Genomic DNA, 8356 nt, shown 5'->3' with positions numbered 1-8356 from the left:
CCATAATAGGTTGATTTGCTGTGAGCGATCAGACTAAAATATCCCACCGTCACCAATCCGCAGTGGCCAGCGAGGTGATGAAAATGGGCAAACCCCAGACATAAAGGACATGGCTGAGACCTTTGTCCTGCAGTAGACTAGAAATGGCTGCCTTTGTTGTTTTTGTCGTTAATGTTCCATCTTCCTTCTCATTATTATTATTATTATCATTATTATTAAATGCTAAGCTACAACCCTAGTTGGAAAAGCAGGATGCTATAAGCGCAGGGGCCCCAACAGGGAAAATAGTCCAGTGAGGAAATGAAACAAGGAAAAATAAAATATCTTAAGAATAGTAACAACAACAAGATAAATATTTCCAATATAAATAATAAAAACTTCAACAAAACAAGAGGAAGAGAAACTAGATAGAACACTGTGCTCGAGTGTACCCTCAAGCAAGAGAACTCTAACCCAAGGCAGTGGAAGACCATGGTACAGAGGCTATGGCACTACCTAAGACTAGAGAACGATGGTTTGATTTTGGAGTGTCCTTCTCCTAGACGAGCTGCTTACCATAGCTAAAGAGTCTCTTCTACCCTTACCAAGAGGAAAGTAGCCATTGAATAATTACATTGCTTTAGTTAACCCCTTGGGTGAAGAAGAATTGTTTGGTAATCTCAATGTTGTCAGGTGTACGAGGACAGAGGAGAATCTGTAAAGAATATGCCAGACTATTCGGTGTCTGTGTAGGCAAAGGGAAAGAACCGTAACCAGAGAGAAGGATCCAATGTAGTACTGTCTGGCCAGTCAAAGGACCCCCTAACTTTCCAGCGGTAGTATCTCAACTTACATGTATGTTTTTATTGCAACATATCAGTGTTGCGGTGCGGCTATCCTTATTGCGTATGTGGTCCTAGATCCTACTTGTATTGAACCGTAACCTTTTCCTTTAGGCCTTTGCTGGTCTTGTCTTCATGATTCCAATTTGCCGCATTCTCTCTCTCTCTCTCTCTCTCTCTCTCTCTCTCTCTCTCTCTCTCTCTCTCTCTCTCTCTCTCTCTCTCTCTCTTAAGTAGATTTTTTTTAATACAGATACAATTTGCAATAAGTATACTCGGGTACACTATTCTATCTTATTTCTCTTCCTCTTGTTTTTTTAAGTTGTTATATTCCTCTTGCCTTATAGCGTTTACTTTTCTTGAAGTTTTGTTACAAAGAATGGTAGCGCAATAAAAGAAACTAGTGGGGCACTCAGTAGAGCGCAGACATCCGCCGCGGCAGCTTATTTCTCGACCCTTTGCTTGACCTTCACCCTGCCTTTTGACCTTAACATGTATCAATTGGCGTGGGCTTTCATACGCAGAAATATGAACAAGTTTGAAGTCAATGTGACAACGATGTCCTAACTCATGACTGATTACGTGAATTGGACATTTTGCTTGACCGTGACCTTTGACCTTGACCTTCCAAATTTTAATCATATGTAGCTTTTTATATAAAAATTAATCCCTGCAAATTTCATTATTCTACAATTTATAGTGGCTAGTAAGCTATTCACAAACACACACTCACAAATATATATTATATGAATATATATATATATATATATATATATATATATATATATATATATATATATATATATATATATATATATACAGTATATACAGTTTATATATATATATATATATATATATATATATATATATATATATATATATATATATATATATATACACACATTTGCAACTTCGTTGCCTGTGTTAAAAAACCCCAGGGCCACTATCCCTTTACTGAACAGTTAATCCCTGCAAGTTTTATTACTCTACGATTAAAATTGTGGCCAGGAAATTGTTCACAAACAAATGCACACAAATCGGGGGTAAAACATAACCTTCCAACTTCGTTGCCGGTGTTAAAAAACAATAGCGCCACTATCCCCAAATACTAGAGTTATCCCCGAATACTAGATAGTCATAAAAACACGTCTTAACCCTACCGGTGTTGGAGTTAGACTGAGAATATCGGTTGGATATCCACAGTCTTCCTAATTGTTTACGAAAATTAATTGATCTTCTTTAAGTATTCATGGATATATTTATTTATTTTTTATATATTTTAGTTAATTTTTTTTTTCAAGTCTAGGTGTCTCCTATAAAAATCAAATATATACAAAGGTATTATAGGGCTTCCGTAAGTATTTCTATTTGTGTATGTGATGATTTCATGTAAATATGTTTCCCTTATACTAGTATTTTTTTTCGTACTCTTGATAAGGAACTAAGCTAAAAAGAAAAGCACAATTCTATGAAAATTGTGTTTATTCGTCATTTTTAACCTTTTGAAAACAAGACTCTTCTTTCTGTGTAGTTGACTGTGCTTGGTCCCGTTCCACTTCCTAGAATGAGAGAGATCTCACAGTATTGCAATTGTCCGTTTCAGTAGAGTCGTTTTTTTTTTTTTTTTTTTTTTTTTTTTTTTTTGAATACAACTCTGCAAACACAACTCATTATCATCTCTTCAAATATTTCCATTTCTTTTTTTTTCTTTTTTCTTTTTGAAAAAAATATTCATATGAAGAAATTGAAAACCTTTGAATTTAATGCTACGCAATTCCTATATTCATACCAGTGTCAGTATAATTATGAATTAAATAAAGAAAAAAATTCAGTATTCGAGTATGTAGGCCTACTTTAGGGTAGATCACATTATTAGAGTAATTTTACCGTCATTTTAATCATGGGAACCGTGATGTTCAATTATTTTATTATCTGTGAATCCTTTTTTTTTTTTTTTTTTTTTTTTTTTTCCCAAGAACTTTATGGCTTTTGGGGTAGACCGTAGTCCCGATCAGCTGCCCTGCCTGACATTGCTTAGACCCCGGCAAGGTATGAATATCTAATCAATATCTGAATAATATCAAAATCTTGATAATTAGAATAAAGGAATATAACTTCAAACTTTCCTTCATGAAACATTGAGTGATGTTTTCCTGGCATTTTTTTTCTTTCTTTTTCCTTTTTGTCTTTTATTAGGAAATGGTCTTCCAATGTCTTGGGTTAGAGTTCCCTTGCTTGAGGGTACACTCGGGCACACTATTCTATCTAATTTCTCTTCCTCTTGTTTTGTTAAAGTTTTTATAGTTTATATAGGAAATATTTAATTTAATGTTTTTGCTGTTCTTAAAATATTCTATTTTTCCTTGTTTCCTATTCTCACTGGGCTATTTTCCCTGGTGGGGGCTTGGGGCTTATGGCATCCTGCTTTTCCAACTAGGGTTGTTGCTTAGCAAGTAATAATAATAATATTAATAATAATAATGATAATGCATATTCATAATCTTACAATTTGGAACTACAAACTTCGATAAAACGTCTTGCCAGATCTGTTCTTTCTCGAGACATGTAAACGGTTTGATTCCATTTGGATTTTATTTATATATCTCCTTGAGCTTTTTGTTTTCCTTCGAGCAAGGACAGATTTTATTACAGTTTATTTGGCACATTTTAATAACTTTTGGAACTCGGAGAATTGGACAATTTTTATCGCATTTATTGCTAATTGACAAAGTTTCTGGTTCGTCGTGAGCACTGCTGTTGTGGTTTTTGATTTGTTAGGAGAGAGAGAGAGAGAGAGAGAGAGAGAGAGAGAGAGAGAGAGAGAGAGAGAGAGAGAGAGATTTCTCCTACTCATCATGGCTCCAGAGAGGAACAACCCAAGGATTATTGCAGATCATAGGGGAGAGGAAAAAGCTAAAAACTCCAACAACGTAGTGTGTCTGTGCGTTGCGTGTACTTATGTAAAATTATATTAGTTTTACCCATATGCATATATAGCCCTATTGTTTATCTTACAAGCATATCGTGTATATGTTACATGAGGCGGTCTATTTTTCATCTTTATACATGAACTTCATTATATGAGAAGCATTCAGTAATGAATGACGGAGACATAGTGACAGACATTACAAAGCATCTCCTGAGATGAAGATGAAAGTGGGCGGAGCTAGAGTTGCAGCATCGTCTTTGGCAGTTACCAATTCAGCTACTTATAGTCTATTATTAACACACGCCTGAGATGGGACATTTGACGAACGTCTGATGGACATTTAATCACCAGTTCGCGATGAGCTTTAATGGTGTCAGAACGTCTGGACATTTCAATCTTGAGATGAATGCCACGAGATTCTTAACAGTCGACATTCGGGTCTGTGGAATCTTCAAGATTCAATTGAAGGAAGAAAGTGTCTTTTTGTTTTTTTATGAATAAAGAGCGGACAGACCGGTGTGATTTCTTATGTCTCCAAGAGTAATGTTCCCGTATACTGAAAGAGAATGTTCGCAGAGTCTGGTTAAAATACGTCGTAAAGATATGGTAAGGGAAAAAGGTCATGGTTGAGACAATAGTGTCAATAACTACACCAGGTTACTCAACTGACAACTGACTTTTTTGTCGATATGTTATATGGAATTGATTACCCCTAATACATGCATACATACATACATGATTACATTAACAACAACAAATACAGCCGTTTCCAGTTCACTGCAGGACAAAGGCCTCTTACATGTCCGTATTCATGTTTGGGTTTTGGCCAGTTTTCATCACCTCGCTGGCCACTGCAGATTGAAGATGGGATACTTAAATCTGACTGCTCACAGCAAACCAACCTAATATGGGTAGCCCTGACTAGTACAGCTATGCTGATCCTGGCGATACACAAACCCTTTCATCATATTAAGGTATCCCCACTTACATACATACATACATACATACATACATATATATATATATATATATATATATATATATATATATATATATATATATATACATATATATATATATATATATATATATATATATATATATATATATACTGTATATATATATATATATAAATATATATATATATATTTATATATATATATATATATATATATATATATATATATATATATATATATATATATAAGGTTTTTAGTTTTTACTACATACATGGTATTGCTTTATCATTTATCTTACAAGCATATCGAATATATGTTATATGAAGCGGTCTGTTCTTCATCTTTATACATCAACTTATATATATATATATATATATATATATATATATATATATATATATATATATATATATATATATATATATATATATATATGTGTGTGTGTGTGTGTGTCAGTGAATGAAGTTCAAGAGCAAATGGTGAAACTTGGATGCCAGCCAATATTAATTAATGTCACGTCACTGGGAAACAGCTGCGTAAGACGAAGGAAATGTCATTTTGCTGAACTTTCTGTATTGAAGGTTGAAAGCTTCCCTGGGCAGTTCGACGTATTCAGTTTGCAACATGAAAGTCTTGAGTAGCTTATGACCATTAATAAAACGTCTCTCCTTATGAAAGCCTCATCTGCAATGCGAGGTTTATTTAGAAGTGTGCCTCGAATACCAAAACAAGGAGGTTATCTGAAGAGCTTTGTTTGTTAGTATCAGCTTAGAGGTTTTTGTTTCACTCTTAGAGATCTCCTCGGATTAACAACAAATGTTTTGATTTGTCAGCGATAAGTTTTTAAGGTCGGGTATAGGAGAGCCTCATTCATTATCCTCTCTAGGAGGTCTAGCGTCAGTAAGAAGCGGTTTTGGAAGAAAAAAAAAACAAAAAAAAGAAAACCGTAATTTTTATCGGAAATTCTACGTTAAAATATACTGTTCACAGCCGTATTTCAGGAAAATACAAGCGACCGCAATTTTACCCTACTTTGATATAACCTTTTACGGGATGGGGACCGTGATATCACTCCTTTACGTCAATATTTACGTTTTTAAAACAGCAATTGCCTGGCAACATTTATTCCAGGATTTTTGCTGTTTTCATGGAAGTTTTTAACAGTGCATGTAAAATTTAATAGTATTCGAATTTTAAGGCACGGCATTCTTTCCATATGATGACTAAACTGGAGATCACGAGGTTCGACTCTCGACAGAGCTTAAACGTTTTTGGTACATTTCGTTATTTTGTTAAGATTTCTCTTGACCTACGCAGTAAAATATGCATTTAAGATAACCAGTATACAGGAACTAACCACCCCATTCCACTGTGGTCTTTCTCATGATTGAGTTAGAGTTCTCATGCGTGAGGGTACACTCTGGCACCTTATTCTATCTGTTTCCTATTTCCTTTATTCACTGGGCTATTTTTCCCTGTTTGATTCCTTGGGCTTATAGCATCCTGTTTTTCCAACTAGAGATGTAGCTCTGGTAGTAGTAATAGTAGTAGTAGTAGTAGTAGTAGTAGTAGTAGTAGTAGTAGTAGTAGTAGTAATAATAATAATAATAATAATAATAATGATTTATAACTAATAGTAATAGTAATAATAATAAAGAAATATTTTCTTCTCTCTGGGGGAAGTCATTAACGTGAATTAATATTCGGTTTTTAATCGACTGGAACAAGGTTGTTCTTTTGTTCATCCGGCTGAAAGTCGACCCACCAATCCATTACCAAGAGAAAAAATCTTGAGAACAAAAGGGCAAAATTTGTTCTCCAAATACAAATTACGTGAGGTCATTGGGAGGCTGACCTCATAGAGATGCCATGTTCTGTATAATGCCTTATGTATCTGTATGTTTGTATGTCTATAGATGTAACGACCGCAGGTTTAGGAAAATAGGATGGTAAAAAAAAACAAAAAAACATCTGGGTAAATAGTGGATGAAAACCTTATGAGAATCGAGGTAAAAATCACTCCTTTTCTATACAGGTAATTAAATTCTTTCCAGAACTTTTTGTAGGTGATCAACGTGGATTACTGTGTAGGGTTTTGACAGGCTACTGCTCCTGATTATGTTGTTGATACAATGAAAACTCAGTTTCATCCTGTTAAGTCTGGAGGAACTGCTTGGCGTTGCTCTCCTGAACTGGATTCTTTGAAGTCGAATCACCCAAAAGGTGGACTTGAATGGTGTGATTTATTTCTGGCTTCCTGTGGAAAAGCCTTCTTGTGTAGTGGTTGGGATTACCTTTGAAAGCAGATCCTGGGGGGTGGGGGGGGGGGGGTGAGAGACGGATGAGGATTAATGCTAGAGGGAGGTTTAAGAAGTGGGACAGTCTCCGCGAGAGAGAGAGAGAGAGAGAGAGAGAGAGAGAGAGAGAGAGAGAGAGATTTGTGGGATGGAATTGGGAATTGGGAAAGGCAGATTTGCAAGGTTTATCCTGTGCAAATAAGCCTTTCCTTTCAGCCGCTCTCCCGTCCAGTGTAAGGAAGATAGATAGACGATAGATAGATAAAGAATGAGAAACTGAAGGAAATTTTTAATTATGTCATGAGAATAGAGAATTACATAGTTTAGGCACTATTATTATTATTATTATTATTATTATTATTATTATTATTATTATTATTATTATTATTATTATTATTATTAGCTAAGCTACAAACTCAGTTGGAAAAGCAGGATGCTATAAGTCCAAGAGCTCAAACAAGGAAAATATCCCAATGAGGAAAGGAAGTAAATGAATTACAAGCGAAGTAATGAATGATTAATATAAAAAAAATTATGGCTCACAGTTTGGCTGAGCACTGATATATTCTCTCTCTCTCTCTCTCTCTCTCTCTCTCTCTCTCTCTCTCTCTCTCTCTCTCTCTCTCTCTCTCTCTCTCTCTCTGTGGAATGCTTTGTTTACTCCTGTTATGTCAAGAGGTTTAATTATTTCGTTATTTCTGATGCTAAACTCGTAATTCAATATCACAACGAAGGAAATTTTATCGGTACCTTATTATTATTGTTATTATTATTATTATTATTATTATTATTATTATTATTATTATTATTATTATTATTATTATCATCATCTTCATCATCTTATCATTCTTATTATTATTATTATTATTATTATTATTATTATTATTATTATTATTACTATTATTATTATTATTATTATTATTGTTATTATTATTACCACCATCATTATCATCCTGTTATCATTATTATCATCATCATTATCATCATCATAATCTTATTATTATTATTATTATTATTATTATTATTATTATTATTATTATTATTATTTATACCACCATCACCATCATCCTATTATCATTATTATCATCATCATTACTATCATCATCATCATCTTATCATTCTCATTATTATTATTATTATTATCATCTTCTTTACTATCATCATCATCATCATCATCATCATCTTATCATTCTCATTATTATTATTATTATTATTTATACCACCACCATCATCATCCTATTATCATTATTGTTATCATTATTATCATCATCATTACTATCATCATCATCATCTTATTATTATTATTATTATCATTATTATTATTATTATTACAAGCTATTTTATAACCAG

Source organism: Palaemon carinicauda, chromosome 38 (assembly GCF_036898095.1).
Source record: "Palaemon carinicauda isolate YSFRI2023 chromosome 38, ASM3689809v2, whole genome shotgun sequence".
NCBI classification, from domain to species: Eukaryota; Metazoa; Arthropoda; class Malacostraca; order Decapoda; family Palaemonidae; genus Palaemon; species Palaemon carinicauda.
The sequence above is the reverse complement of the archived record's forward strand: the minus strand, read 5'-3'. Positions refer to the sequence as shown.